Genomic DNA, 15,712 nt, shown 5'->3' with positions numbered 1-15,712 from the left:
GTGGGCTGTCTTGATATTCCCCCATTCTCCATTAAGTTGAAAGAACATGCACGACTTCCCCGCTTGCCACAGTACAAGTTACCACATCACACTGAACAGGCCCTTAAGGACATTATTTTTCAGCTGATTGATAAAGGGGTGGTTGAAGAGACCAGGGGTAATACATGTAATAGCCCCATACTCCCAGTACTCAAAAAGTCTGCAGACTCTTCCCATCAGCCTGGCCTACGCTTTGTCCTTGACCTCCGAGCTGTCAATAAAATAGTGGAGCCCCAATTCCCTGTTGTACCCGACATTACCACCCTTCTAACAATGATACCCTCCACTGCCACCTGGTTCTCTGTCATAGATCTTAAGAATGCCTTCTTTAGCATACCCATCCACCCAGACAGTAGACACATTTTTGGATTCTCCCCGGGCGGTCGCAGTTTCCGGTTCTGTCGCGCACCTCAGGGGTACACGGAATCGCCCAGTGTTTTTAGCCAGGTGCTCAAGGGACAGTTGGATTCCTTTCAATTCCCCGCTGGTTCCGCTCTGGTACAATATGTTGATGATCTTCTTATTGCTTCTGACTCCCAAGAAAGTTGCAAGAAAGACACAGTTGCACTTCTCACTCATCTATCGCAACACAATCACAAAGTATCCCTCACTAAATTACAGTATTGTCAACAGCAGGTTACCTACCTTGGTCACCTGCTGTCGAAGGAGGGACGTACGCTCACCACAGCCCGAGTACAAGCCATACGCAATATACCTGTCCCCACAACACAGAAGAAGGTCAGGGGATTCATTGGCATCACATCCTTTTGCCGCCAATGGATTCCTAATTTTTCCCTCCTTATTAAGCCCCTCTTAGCACTTACCCACAAAGATTGCCCTGACACCGTTGTCTGGAATGCTGAATGCCAGTCCAACTTTGAGGATTTGAAGGACGCTCTCTGTTCAGCCCCCGTGCTAGGCACACCTGATTATCATAAACCCTTTACACTGTTTGTTAGTGAACATAACGGATGTTCTTTCTCAGTCCTGACGCAAGAGCATGGTGGTAAACAGCGACCATGTGCTTATTTTTCAGCCCTTCTGGACCCTGTTGCCAGGGCTCTTCCGAGCTGTCTGCGGGCTGTAGCTGCAGCCGCAGTAGCAGTGCGCCAATCAGCTGGAATAGTCATGGATACTTCATTAATATTGTTGGTCCCACATGCCGTTGATGCCCTACTCAACAAAACTAAGACACAACACCTTACAAATGCCCGCTTGACTAGTTATGAGTTAACACTTCTTGCCAGTCACATCACCATCAAAAGATGCACTACCCTGAATCCCGCAACGTTATTACCCCTGACTGACAGCTCTGAAGATACGCACACTGACATACATGACTGCATTATCAGGACAGAAGAGGAAACGAAAGGAAGAGTAGATCTGCAAGACACGCCTCTAAGCAACCCTCAAGGCACCCTGTACATTGATGGTTCATGTCTCAAACTACCTGATGGTACTACCTCAGCTGCATATGCTATCACGACACTAACAGCAGTAGTTGAAACATGTCGGATACCACAGAATTCAGCACAAGCGGCTGAATTAGTGGCACTGATTAGAGCCTGTGAAATAAGCACAGATTTAGATGTCAATATCTACACTGACAGTCAATACGCATTTGGAGTGGCACACAATTTTGGTAGATTGTGGGCAGAAAGGGGCTTTCTTACATCACATGGCACCCACATACAACATGGGGAGTTAATACACAGACTGCTCTCCGTTTTAGCCCTGCCACGGACCATGGCCATTGTGAAATGCAGCGCACACAGAAAGATCACAGATCACGTAGGAAAAGGGAACGCCTTTGCAGATCAGGTAGCAAAGGAAACAGCACGTCAGAAGAAAAGCAAGATGTATGTAGCAGGACCAGCCAGGTGGGTCCCAGATAACGGAATGTTTGAGGACACGGTAGAGAGTGTAAAAAGTATACAGGCAGAGGCGACGGAAGTTGAATTGGCATTATGGAAGGAAACACACGCAAGGTTTGATGAAGAAACAGGGTGCTGGACAGACTTGTCGGAAGCACAGAGATGGATGCTTCCTGATGGTTATGTCCTTCCTGTAGTGACAATGGCTCATGGTCCAGCGCACATCAGTCCAGCAGGGATATGCAAACTTCTTGCCCCTGTCTGGTACAACAAAAATATTCCAAAAGCAGCTGAGAAATTGGTTAAACACTGTATAATTTGCATGCAACACAATCCAGGCAAGGGCGTTAAAGTACCCCCCGGCCATTTCGCGCCCCCGGATTACCCATTTGAGGCCATACAGATGGATTACATTGAAATGGAAAGATGTAACAATTTGAAGTATATACTGGTGGTTGTTTGCATGTTCAGCAAATGGGTAGAAGCCTATCCTACAAGGGACAACACAGCCCTCACGACAGCTAAAGTACTCTTAAAAGAGTTCTTCCCCCGGTTTGGGATGCCTCGAATTGCATGGTCAGACAATGGCAGCCATTTTACAGGTCAGGTGATGAAAAAGGTGTGTGAAGGATTAGGAATTAGACAGAAATTTCATGCTGCCAATCATCCACAAGCTGCAGGACTAGTTGAGAAATATAATGGTTCACTCAAATTGAAGTTGTCCAAAATATGCGCTGACAAAGGCATATCATGGCCGGATGCTCTCCCTCTGGCCCTGTTGTCACTTCGGGCTACACCACATTCCAAGTCAGGTCTCTCACCATATGAAGTGGTCATGGGAAGACCGGCTAATGTGTGGGGAGTCCCAAGGCCAAAGAAGTACTCAGATTTACCATACCCTGTATTAATGGATTACCTCAACGAGCTCACTAACTCTTTACGTCTCATTCATCAGCAGGTGAAGGATACTCTGCCACCATTACCTCTCACTCCAGGCCACTGTATCGAGCCCGGCGACTGGGTCCTCACCAAGAATTTCCAGCGCAAAAAGAGCCTTGAGCCCCGGTGGAAAGGCCCCCGTCAAGTACGGCTTGCCACCAGGACTGCGGTGAAAGTTGAAGGAGCAAAGAACTGGATCCACGCTTCACACTGCAAAAGGGTGCCTTTGCCCTTACCATACGATCAGTGGGTAAAGGAGGGTCAAGGTGACGACGAATGCGAGAAAGTACCCACTTTTGTTCCCTTCAGTGATGCGCAGATAGAGTGGACAGCCACCCAGGAGGAGAGTGATTCGGTCCTCCGGGGTGCGACCCCTGAAGGTGTTCCAGTTGTCCCCTTGTTTCCGGATCAGACTGAACCTGGTTCGGCGAGATATGACCTCCGCCCACGCCCTCAACATTAACATTGAATAAATGATTCATCATTTACCTGTTGTACCCAGCCTAACATTTGCTGCAGGGCCGTGATTTTGTCCGGTGTGGCGGACCAGAGAGTGTCAATAGGACTGCTGGAATCACCCACCGGTGGAGCAACCACCAGTCACGGGCAGCACCTAGGGGAAGCTGGGTTACACACAGGTACTGAATAACTAAATTTGATATTGATCACTGCCAGTAAGAAGGGCGGACTTGAGGAAATAAAACATATATATATAGGAACAATGTATCCAGATTACGAGAAGAGCGCACAGAGACAAAAACTGAGAAAGATTAAACACTTTAAAAAATTGTCTGGTCCACGCACAATGTGCTTGGCGGTAATTGTATTGCTTCTCGTCATATTAGCGTGCATTGGCTGGACCATACACGCTGCCACAGAGAAAGGACCGCCTCTTGCATCGACACCAGCGCCTATGCACACGCATGTCTCTCTACCACCTGAGATACATGCCAGGAGACAAGAATATGACAATAATACGTTCTTGCCTCGCAATGGCAAAAGGAGGGATTGATAAATAATAATCCAAGATGACTTTGCCTCAGACTTTATTTCTGCTTATTCCATTAAATATTGCCATGTGCTCGACAAAACTGATTCTTCATTGTACTGTGCAAACTGACTTCCCTGTGAACTCTGTTTTTTCTAAAACTATCTCCTTCTCTGGGCCCCTCCACTTATCTGATCAAGCTGACTCTCAGGGAACCGAGCCACAGCTGCATCCCTCTTATCTTCGTGCACAAACAGAACTGTACCTCTTCCCACCGCATTCCAGGAGCCTCCTGCAAGGGATGTCCTCGTAAATTATCAAACCAACTGTGATAAGATTTTCTTTTACTGTCACTTTGCTGTGTATCAGCAGGATACTCCCGAGATAGTGGGAGTACAGGCAGGAAAGACTAATCTAGTGTATGTACGTCAGCAGGATGTTCTCGGGTTAAAACAAGAGAACTGTTTGAAGCTTTCTTTGTGTTCACCAGATAAGGAGGGGTGGCTCCCTGACTGAAGGGGGGCAGCTCAACTATATAAGATTGTACGCTGCAGAATGAAGCAGCCAGCCTCCGTAGGAAAGTCATTCAGACTGTCCTGGGACACTGTGCTTAGCTCGAGCTATTATCTGTTTGTCTAATAAAACTTTTCTCTTCCTCACCAGTTGTGACTCCGCCTGTTGTGTTCTTTGCTGGTAAGAGACCCTGAAGGCTTAGGGTGTCCCCTCCACCGCTGGGAGAGGTGAGCCTGCCTTTCCCGGTTCTTCAGCACCACGACTCTTGCAGCAACCAAAAGACTTGTCTCCTGCTCCAAGGGACCTTCAGGCTCTGAGTAGCTCCGGCCCGAGCACTTCAACCTTGCAAGGACAGTCTCTCCTCTGCTGCTCCAGCGACGCAGGATTCCTCTCCAGGTGTGCTGATTGGGCCTCACTGCAACTTACTGTGCCTGCTGCAAGTGGGTTGCCTGTGGGGGATACGACTGCCTCTGCAGGCTCTTCTGACCGCTGAGGGTCAGCCCGGACTACTCTCCGAGAGTCTAGTCCCTTGGACCTTGCCGATCCTCTTCAGCCTTGCAACTCTTCTTCTGCCTCCTCTTGCATTTACCAAGGCTTGTTAGTGGCTCTCCTAACCACTGACCATCTGTGACCCGGCGACCGACGTGGGACACCATCTGAAGTGCTCCAAGGACTACTCTGCAGCTCCTGGGCTCGACAGCTGATCTTCTTCTTCCCCCATCAATCCGGCTCTTCAGCCACGGAAGGGTGGGTAGTGGCTCCTGCCCCGACTGCACACTCCATCGCGGACTGGACTCTGTCCCCCTTCTTTTGCAGGTCCTCTTCTTCCAGAATCCACCTCTGGGCTCCTCTGGTCTGGTCCTGTTCTTGCACAATCCATTTTCTAAGTCCTCTTGTTAGTCCTTGGGAAAACTAGGTAATTATCTCTGCTCTCCTAGTCGCTGGGGGTCACTAGGGTACTCACCTCTCGGGGTTCTGAGTTCTCTTAGCTCCCCTCTAACTACTCCATACCCTTGGGTGGGGGACTTCACTTTGCATTCCACTATTTTAGTATGTGGTTTGACCCTTCCCTAGGGCCCTAGCTATTTTCTACAAATCTTGCCAATGCTTGTTTTCTATGCTAATTTCTGATTGATATTGTGTGTATGTGTGTGTATATATTTATAGTCTATACTTACCTCCGGTTAGAGGGACTGCCTTTAAGTAATCTAGTGTAGTGTTGGTGTAATAAAACACCTTTATGTATGTAACACTGGGCGGTTCTATCATGTGTGTAAGTACTGTGTGAATATAGTGGTATTGCATAAGCTGTGCATTTCTCCTAGTTAGTCTTGGCTGATCATCCACAGCTACCTCTAGAAAACCTTGGCTTTCTAGACACTGCCTACACTTCACTAATAGGGGATACCTGGTATAAGGTGCCAACACCATAGGTGTCCACCACACACCAGGCCAGCTTCCTAGTTGCAACACCTACCTTGACTACTCAATGATGTGACTAAGGTAGGGGCATGAAGGATTTTTCGGGGACAAGCCTGAAAAGCATGGTGTCTGGATAGTGCTCAGAACATATTACTATCACATCAGACGCAGAAGAAACACATTTTAACATATCTCGCAAGACATTTAGAACCAGGCCTGTTTTCTTATTCAAACCCCGCCCACTCGCAGTACTGCACACTGTGCTTGTGGTCAAAAACAAGGGAAAAGACTAAAGTTTGCTGCTGGAGTCATTACCTGCTGGCTTGGGTGATCATGTATACGATCCAATGCTTTTGCCAAGGCTGATTAAGTTTTGGTTTCACTAGTATTTTGGAATCATGTAGAATCTATGAACCTGGAAAAAAGTAAAAAAAAGACAAACTGAGTTCAGTTCACAGTAGACGTTTGCCATAGGGATTTTTGGACAGTGTGCTTAAGAAAAATGAAAAGCCAGACAAAATGCTAAAATGGGAGAGAAAGTTGAGAACTAAATGATTAAAAGGAAAAGTGCTTCAAAAAAATATGAATAAAAAGGAAAAGAATGTGGAACCCATCTACGAATACTAAGTGTACAGATGACAGTCCCAAGAATGTACCCATCTTCTGCTTTAAAAGAAAATACAGCCCTGGCGAATGCTCCCCATGGGCCTAATAAGGCTCAGGGAGGCGGGGGCTATGTGCCACCCCCCCTTTTTAAAATACATAATGCTGTAGGGGATGAGATCCCAAAGGCCTAACGAGGCTCGGGTAGGCGGGGGCTGCGTGCCCCCACCCTTTTAAAATACATAATGCTGTAGAGGATGGGGTCCTGAGGGCCTAATAAGGCTTGGGGAGGAAAGGGCTATGTGCCCCCGCCCTTTTAAAATACATAATGCTGTAGAGGATGGGGTCCCGAGAGCCTAATAAGGCCCGGGGAGGGGGGCCAGCATGCGTTCCTTGCCTGTTTAAATATACTTGGACGTGGGCATGGGCTGAGTACAATTAAAGGTTGGGGAGGGGGCTGCATGCCGAATGTCCATCCTATGCGGCGCACGGCAAAAGCTGTGTGTGGTGTCGGGTTGGAAGCCTGCTGGCAGTTTGGCCGCAGGGCCTGGGGCAGGCCAAGCCTGTGATTAACCCTCATTGTGCACCAAAGTCTGTGCGTAGCAGTGGGCTGGCTGCCTGCGGGGAGGTGGGAGCAGGTCCCTGTGACTAATCCACATCAAGCACGGGCAAAGGCAGTTTGACTTGGGTTAGATGACTGCGATATGTTGGGACGCAGGGCCTGGCTGCATGCCATGCTGTGTGGTCTACCCAACGCCGTGCACAATAAAAGGCTGTGCGCAGCCTGAGGTTGGCTGCCAGAAGGGGTGTTGGCTGCCTCCGGGTCTGTTGGCTACACGGCCTAGCCACTGGCCAGGCCATGTTGCCAAAACCCTGCTGTGTACGTCGAAAGGCAGTGCACAGCTAGAGGCTGGCTTTACGTATGGTACCGAAACTGCCCTCATCGATGCCACCGATAAGATCAGAACCATTCTGGACAACAGCGGAATCGCGGCCCTCATCCTCTTGGACCTCTAGGGCTGCGTTTGACGCCGTCTGCCACCACACCCTACGCCCACACCTCAGCAATGCAGGATTCCGCGACAGAGCCATGGACTTGGTCGGCTCCTACCTCACCGGCAGAACCCAGAGAGTCCGCCTCCCCCCATTCCGCTGGGAGGCCACCGAAATCATCTGCGGCGTACCCCATGGTTCGTCCCTCAGCCCGACCCTCTTCAACGTTTACATGGCCCCGCTCGCTAACATCAACCAATCCCACAACCGCAACGTCATTTCATACGGTGACGACACCCAGCTGACCCTCTCACTCACCAAGGACTCCGCCGAGTCCTACCTCCATGAAGGAATGAAGGCCATTGCCGAATGGATGAAGAGCAGCTGCCTCAAACTCATTTCCAACGAGAAGGAAGTCCTCATCTTTGGCTTTACCCCTTCCGCATGGGATGCCTCTTGGTGGCCTGCCACTCTCGGAGCCGCTCCAACTCCCACCGACCACACACGCAACCTAGGATTCTTCTTGGAATCCTCATTATCCATGACCCAGCAAGTCAACGCCATCTCCTCCTCCTGTTTCAAAACCCTCTGCATGCTCCGAAAGACCTACAAATGGATACCCATTGAAACCAGAAGAACAGTCACCCAAGCCCTCGTAAGCAGCAAACTGGACTACGGCAATGCCCTCTACACAGGAACCACGGGCAAACTCCAGAAGAGGCTGCAAGGCATCCAGAACGCCTCCGCACGCCTCATCCTGGACATCCCCCGCCACCGCCATAACACAGGCTACCTGAGAAACCTGCACTGGCTCCCAGTCAACAAGAGAATCACATTCAAACTTTTCACCCACGTTCAAAAAGCACTGCACAACACCGGACCCGAGTACCTCAAAAGACGGCTCTGCTTCTACACCCTGACCCATCATCTCCGCTCCACCGACCTCGCCCTCGCAACCGCCCCACGAGTCCGCAGAACTACAACCGGCGATAGATCATTTTTTCACCTTGCCGCCAAAACACTCTTCCCACCCACCTGCGCCAGACCAAAGACCTCCTTACTTTCAGGAAACTTCTCAAGACCTGGCTGTTCGAGCAGCACCCCCTAAACCCCCCCCCTCTGCGCCTTGTGACACTCACAGGTGAGTAATGTGCTTTACAAATTCCTGATTGATTGATGGTAATAAATTGTTACCTTACATTAAAAAAGCTAGGAATTAAATGAAAAAAACAAAAGGTTAAAGTAACATTAAAGTTAGGTGTGATAAAAAGATCTGTTTTTGTTTTTTCAAAAAAAGCCCTAAAAATTCACTGAAAAAAACGAAGGTAAAAATAATTTTAAAGTTAGGTGATTATGTCAGTGACAACATTAATGTTTCGAACTCAGAAAACCACAGAAGTTCACCAGTTATTGTTAGCAGAGCTAACTATGACTTCCGCCCCAGCCATGCACTGCTTATGATCTCACATATTCCATCACTCATGACATGTTCTATGACATCACTGATGATTTTGTGATGGGTAATGGAATTCCAGGGTGCCCCATATGAAAGTGGGGGCATTCCCCTTAACTTCCATTTACTAATGCCTAAACCAAGCTTAGAATGTCTGAGTTCAAAGAAATGTTCAGTCTCGAGGCTTTAATATTTGCCCAAACCTTGTGCTTCTACATCTACAGGTCCTATTTTTCACTTCTTTGAGTTTTCCCGTGTTATTGTATTTCTTCTTCTGAGCGGAAGGGGTTAAAGGGGCAGAATGCATAATAAACACTTTGAAACCCCCCTTCAGAGGAATTCCCTGTCTAAGTTGCTAGCCCTGCTTACTCCAGCTCCAGAATCCATCACAGCCCAATCCTATCAGAGCCCAGTCCCATCACAGCCTAGTGGTGCATCATAGCCCACGGGCGCATCACAGCCCAGTCCTATCACATGCCAATGGTGCATCTCAGCCCAGTGGTGCATCACGGCCCAATCACATCAGAGCCCAGTGGTGCATCACAGCCCAGTCTCATCACAGCCCAGTGGTGCATCACAGCCCAGTCTCATCACAGCCCAGTGGTGCATCACAGCCCAGTCTCATCACAGCCCAGTGGTGCATCACAGCCCAGTCTCATCACAGCCCAGTGGTGCATCACAGCCCAGTCCCATCACAACCCAGTGGTGCATCACAGCCCAGTGGTGCATCACAGCCCAGTGGTGCATCACAGCCCAGTGGTGCATCACAGCCCAGTCCCATCACAGCCCAGTCCCATCACAACCCAGTGGTGCATCACAGCCCAGTCCCATCACAGCCCAGTGGTGCATTACAGCCCAGTCCCATCACAACCCAGTGGTGCATCACAGCCCAGTCTCATCACAGCCCAGTCCCATCACATGCCAATGGTGCATCACAGCCCAGTGGTGCATCTCAGCCCAGTCCCATCACAGCCCAGTGGTGCATTACAGCCCAGTCCCATCACAACCCAGTGGTGCATCACAGCCCAGTCCCATCACAGCCCAGTGGTGCATCACAGCCCGTCCCATCGCAGCAGTTACCAAGCACTGCGCTCAGACAGCAGAGCTCATTCTGCTGATAAACAGGCATCACTCTGCATCAGTCACCCACATAAAGTATTAATTTCACAGACTGGCTCCTATGGACATGAGTATTTACACAGACTGGCTCCTATGGACATTAATAATTTCACAAACTAGGTCCTATGGACATTATTAATTGCACAAGAAGTGTTTCTATGGACAGTTTTAATTTCACAGACTGCTCCCTATGGACATGATTAATTACACAGACTGGCTCCTGTGGATATTATCAATTTCACAGACTGGCTGCTATGGACATTATTCATTTCACACACTGGATGCTATGGACATTATTCATTTCACATACTGGTCCCTATGGATATTAATTTCACAGACTGGCTCTTGTGGATACTAATTTCACAGACTGGCTCCTTTGGATATTATTAATTTCACAGACTGGCCGCTATGGACATTATTCATTTCACACACTGGATGCTATGGACATTATTCATTTCACATACTGGTCCCCATGGATATTAATTTCACAGACTGGCTCCTATGGATATTAATTTCACCGACTGGTTCCTGTGGACATTATTAATTTCACAGACTGGTTCCTGTGGACATTATTAATTCCACAGACTGGCTCCTATGGATATTAATTTCACAGACTAGCTCCTATGGACATTATTATTTCACAGACTCGGCCCCTATGGACATTATTAAGTACACAGACTGGCTCCTGTAGATATTAATTTCACAGACTGGCTCCTGTGGATATTATTAATTTTACAGACTGGCTCCTATGGATATTATTAATTCCACAGACTGGCCCCTATGGAGAGTATTAATTTCACAGACTAGCTCCTATGGATATTATTAATTCCACAGACTGGCTCCTATGGAGAGTATTAATTTCACAGACTGGCTCCTATGGATATTATTAATTCCACAGACTGGCTCCTATGGAGAGTATTAATTTCACAGACTGGCTCCTGTGGATATTATTAATTTCACAGACTGGCTGATATGGAAATTATTAATTTCACAGGCTGGCTCCTGTGGATATTATTCATTTTACAGTCTGGTTCCTATGGACATTTTTAATTCCACAGACTGGTTCCTGTGGACATTATTACTTTCACAGACTGGTTCCTGTGGACATTATTAATTCCACAGACTGGTTCCTGTGGACATTATTAATTTCGCAGACTGGTTCCTATGGACATTATCAATTTCACAGACTGGTTCCTGTGGACATTATTAGTTTCACACACTGGTTCCTACGGACATTACAGACTGACTGATATGGACATTATTAGTTCCACAGACTGGCTCCTATGAATATTAATTTCACAGTCTGACTACTGTGGATATTATTAATTTCACAGACTGGCAGTTATGGACATTATTAATTCCACTGACTGGTTCCTATGGATATTATTAATTTCACAGACTGGCTGCTATGGACATTATTCATTTCACACACTGGCTGCTATGGACATTATTAATTTCACAGACTGGTTCCTATGGATATTAATTTCACAGACTGGCTCTTGGGGATACTAATTTCACAGACTGGTTCCTATGGATATTATTAATTTTACAGACTGGTTCCTATGGACATTTTTAATTACACAGACTGGTTCCTGTGGACATTATTAATTTCACAGATTAGCTCCTATGGATATTATTAATTTCACAGACTAGTTCCTATGGACATTATTAATTTCATAGACTGGTTCCTATGGACATTATTAATTCCACAGACTGGCTCCTATGGATATTATTAATTTCACAGACTGGCTCTTGTGGATACTATTAATTCCACAGACTGGCTCCTATGGATGCTCCTTTTCATATTGTTAATAATTTCACAGACTGGCTCCTATGGGTATTATTAATTTCACAGACTGGCTCATGTGGTTATTATTAATTTCACAGACTGGCTCATGTGGATATTATTAATCTCCCAGTCTGGCTCCTGTGAACATTATTAATTCCACAGACTGGCTCCTGTGGATATTATTAATTCCACAGACTGGTTACTATGGATATTATTAATACCACAGTCTGGCTACTAGAGAGATTAATAATTTCACACACTGGCTGCTATGGACATTATTCATTTCACAGACTGGCTCCTATGGACATTATTAATTTACAGACTGGTCCCTATGAACATTATTAATTTCACAGCCTGGCTCTTGTGGATATTATTAATTCCACAGACTGGCTACTGGGGAGATTATTAATTTCACAGACTGGCTCATGTGGAAATTATTAATTTCACAGACTGGTCCCTATGGACATTATTAATTCCACAGATTGGCTTCTATGGACAATATGGATATTATTAATTCCACAGTCTGGCTGCTATGGACATTATTAATTCCACAGATTGGCTTCTATGGACAATATGGATATTATTAATTCCACAGTCTGGCTGCTATGGACATTATTAATTCCACAGAGTGGCTTCTATGGACAATATGGACATTATTAGTTTCACAGTCTGGCTGCTATGGACATTATTAATTCCACAGAGTGGCTTCTATGGACAATATGGACATTATTAGTTTCACAGTCTGGCTGCTAGGGACATTATTAATTCCACAGAGTGGCTTCTATGGACAATATGGATATTATTAATTCCACAGTCTGGCTGCTAGGGACATTATTAATTCCACAGATTGGCTTCTATGGACAATATGGATATTATTAATTCCACAGTCTGGCTGCTATGGACATTATTAGTTTCACAGTCTGGCTGCTATGGACATTATTAATTCCACAGTCTGGCTGCTATGGACATTATTAGTTTCACAGTCTGGCTGCTATGGACATTATTAGTTTCACAGTCTGGCTGCTATGGACATTATTAGTTTCACAGTCTGACTGCTATGGACATTATTAATTTCACAGAGTGGCTTCTATGGACATTATGGATATTATTAATTCCACAGTCTGGCTGCTATGGACATTATTAGTTTCACAGTCTGGCTGCTATGGACATTATTAGTTTCACAGTCTGGCTGCTATGGACATTATTAGTTTCACAGTCTGGCTGCTATGGACATTATTAATTCCACAGACTGGCTGCTATGGACATTATTAGTTTCACAGTCTGGCTGCTATGGACATTATTAATTCCACAGTCTGGCTGCTATGGACATTATTAGTTTCACAGTCTGGCTGCTATGGACATTATTAGTTTCACAGTCTGGCTGCTATGGACATTATTAATTTCACAGAGTGGCTTCTATGGACATTATGGATATTATTAATTCCACAGTCTGGCTGCTATGGACATTATTAGTTTCACAGTCTGGCTGCTATGGACATTATTAGTTTCACAGTCTGGCTGCTATGGACATTATTAATTCCACAGTCTGGCTGCTATGGACATTATTAGTTTCACAGTCTGGCTGCTATGGACATTATTAATTCCACAGTCTGGCTGCTATGGACATTATTAGTTTCACAGTCTGGCTGCTATGGACATTATTAGTTTCACAGATTGGCTGCTATGGACATTATGGATATTATTAATTCCACAGTCTGGCCGCTATGGACATTATTAATTCCACAGTCTGGCCGCTATGGACATTATTAATTCCACAGATTGGCTTCTATGGACATTATGGATATTATTAATTCCACAGTCTGGCTGCTATGGACATTATTAGTTTCACAGTCTGGCTGCTATGGACATTATTAGTTTCACAGTCTGGCTGCTATGGACATTATTAGTTTCACAGTCTGGCTGCTATGGACATTATTAGTTTCACAGTCTGGCTGCTATGGACATTATTAATTCCACAGTCTGGCTGCTATGGACATTATTAGTTTCACAGTCTGGCTGCTATGGACATTATTAATTCCACAGTCTGGCTGCTATGGACATTATTAGTTTCACAGATTGGCTGCTATGGACATTATGGATATTATTAATTCCACAGTCTGGCCGCTATGGACATTATTAATTCCACAGTCTGGCCGCTATGGACATTATTAATTCCACAGATTGGCTTCTATGGACATTATGGATATTATTAATTCCACAGTCTGGCTGCTATGGACATTATTAGTTTCACAGTCTGGCTGCTATGGACATTATTAGTTTCACAGTCTGGCTGCTATGGACATTATTAGTTTCACAGTCTGGCTGCTATGGACATTATTAATTCCACAGTCTGGCTGCTATGGACATTATTAGTTTCACAGTCTGGCTGCTATGGACATTATTAATTCCACAGTCTGGCTGCTATGGACATTATTAGTTTCACAGTCTGGCTGCTATGGATATTATTAATTCCACAGTCTGGCCGCTATGGACTTTGAGGTAGATTTCCAGCCTCTTTTCCTTGAGTTCTTCATTCTTGGGGTTCTGCCCCCCACTCCCCCTTCCACAAGTCCCCACCTCCTGCTGCCTCGGGGAGGCCACGCCCCAGGGCCTCAGCCGGCTGCTGCTGGAACATTAGTGTCCTCGGTCACATCTGTGTACAGCGGCCGGTGCCGGGGGGCCGACGGGAGAGGAACACTCGGAGGCCGCCGGTGGAGAGTGTGAGAGCCGCTGCCTCTGAAATAAAATGCTAACAAAGCCTGGACGCCATCGTAAGACTGCGCATGCCCAGAGAACGAAACACTTATCACAAGGGCGTCACACTACGCATGCCCCGAAGAGGGGGGGTTTAGGGGTGACACATAACATTCCGACTCACTTTATTACTGCGCATGCCCAGAAGTCGAATTACCTGTCACTACCACTACGCGCCCCTTCGCACTATTGTAATACTTCGCGTGCCCGGAAGAAGAGACACCTATTATAAGGTCGCACTACGCGCACCCAAGGCCCATCGCAGTTATAGTACTGCGCATGCTCCGAAGGCGAAACACTGTCTCCATGCGCATGCCCAGACAGAGCGCGGCCGCCGTCGCACTACTTCCGGCCCTCAAAAAATAAGATAAAAATACACAGAAGCCTCAGCACGGTGCGGCATGACAAGGAGGGAGTGGCAGCGCCGCAGAGTCCAGTGATGTGTATCTGACAGGGTCTGCACCCAGAGGGGGGAAGAAAGGGACAACAAGAGAGGAAGGGGAGAAACAAAGGTACAGGAGAGCTGGGGAAGGAGAGAAACAAAGGTACAGGAGAGCTGGGGATGTAGAGAGGTTAAGGAGACAAACAAAGGTACAGGAGAGCTGGAAAGGAGAGAAACAAAGGTACAGGAGAGCTGGAAAGGAGAGAAACAAAGGTACAGGAGAGCTCGGAAAGTTGGGAGGTGAAGGAGAGAAACAAAGGTACAGGAGAGCTGGGGAAGTAGAGATGTGAAGGAGAGAAACAAAGGTACAGGAGAGCTCGGGAAATAGAGAGGTGAACAGGAGAAACAAAGATACAGGAGAGCTGGGGAAGTAGAGAGGTGAAGGGGAGAAACAAAGATACAGGAGAGCTGGAGAAGTAGAGATGTGAAGGGGAGAAACAAAGGTACAGGACAGCTTGGGAAGTAGAGAGGTGAATGGGAGAAACAAAGGTACAGGAGAGCTGGGGAAGTAGAGAGGTGAAGGAGAGAAACAAAGATACAGGAGAGCCGGGGAAGTGGTGAGGTGAAGGGGAGAAACAGATACAGGCGAGCTGGGGAAGTAGGTGAAGGAGGAAAACAAAGGTACAGGAAAGCTGGGGAAGTAGAGAGGTGAAGGTGAAAAACAAAGGTACAGGAGAGCTGGGGAAGCAGAGTTGAAGGAGAGAAACAAAGGTGCAGGAGAGCTAGAGAAGCAGAGAGGTGAAGGGGAGAAACAAAGATACGGGAGAGCTGGGGAAGTAGAGAG

At 46.7% G+C, this 15,712-nt stretch overlaps 1 long non-coding RNA gene across 1 annotated transcript in view; it reads right to left on the bottom strand.

Annotated features, from left to right (window-relative positions):
• The window catches only part of LOC138247116 (uncharacterized), a 203,851-nt gene extending 189,357 nt beyond the window's left edge, over nucleotides 1-14,494 (bottom strand). The window contains exons 1-2 of the long non-coding RNA XR_011194338.1: nucleotides 14,310-14,494; nucleotides 6,091-6,190 (exon numbers count right to left, since the gene is read on the bottom strand). This is a non-coding gene — a long non-coding RNA (uncharacterized lncRNA). The remainder of the gene's footprint in view (nucleotides 1-6,090; nucleotides 6,191-14,309) is intronic.
• Nucleotides 14,495-15,712: the final 1,218 nt, after the last annotated feature.

Source organism: Pleurodeles waltl, chromosome 7, assembly GCF_031143425.1.
Source record: "Pleurodeles waltl isolate 20211129_DDA chromosome 7, aPleWal1.hap1.20221129, whole genome shotgun sequence".
Classification (NCBI taxonomy): domain Eukaryota; kingdom Metazoa; phylum Chordata; class Amphibia; order Caudata; family Salamandridae; genus Pleurodeles; species Pleurodeles waltl.
This window is presented reverse-complemented; position numbering and strand designations above follow the sequence as displayed.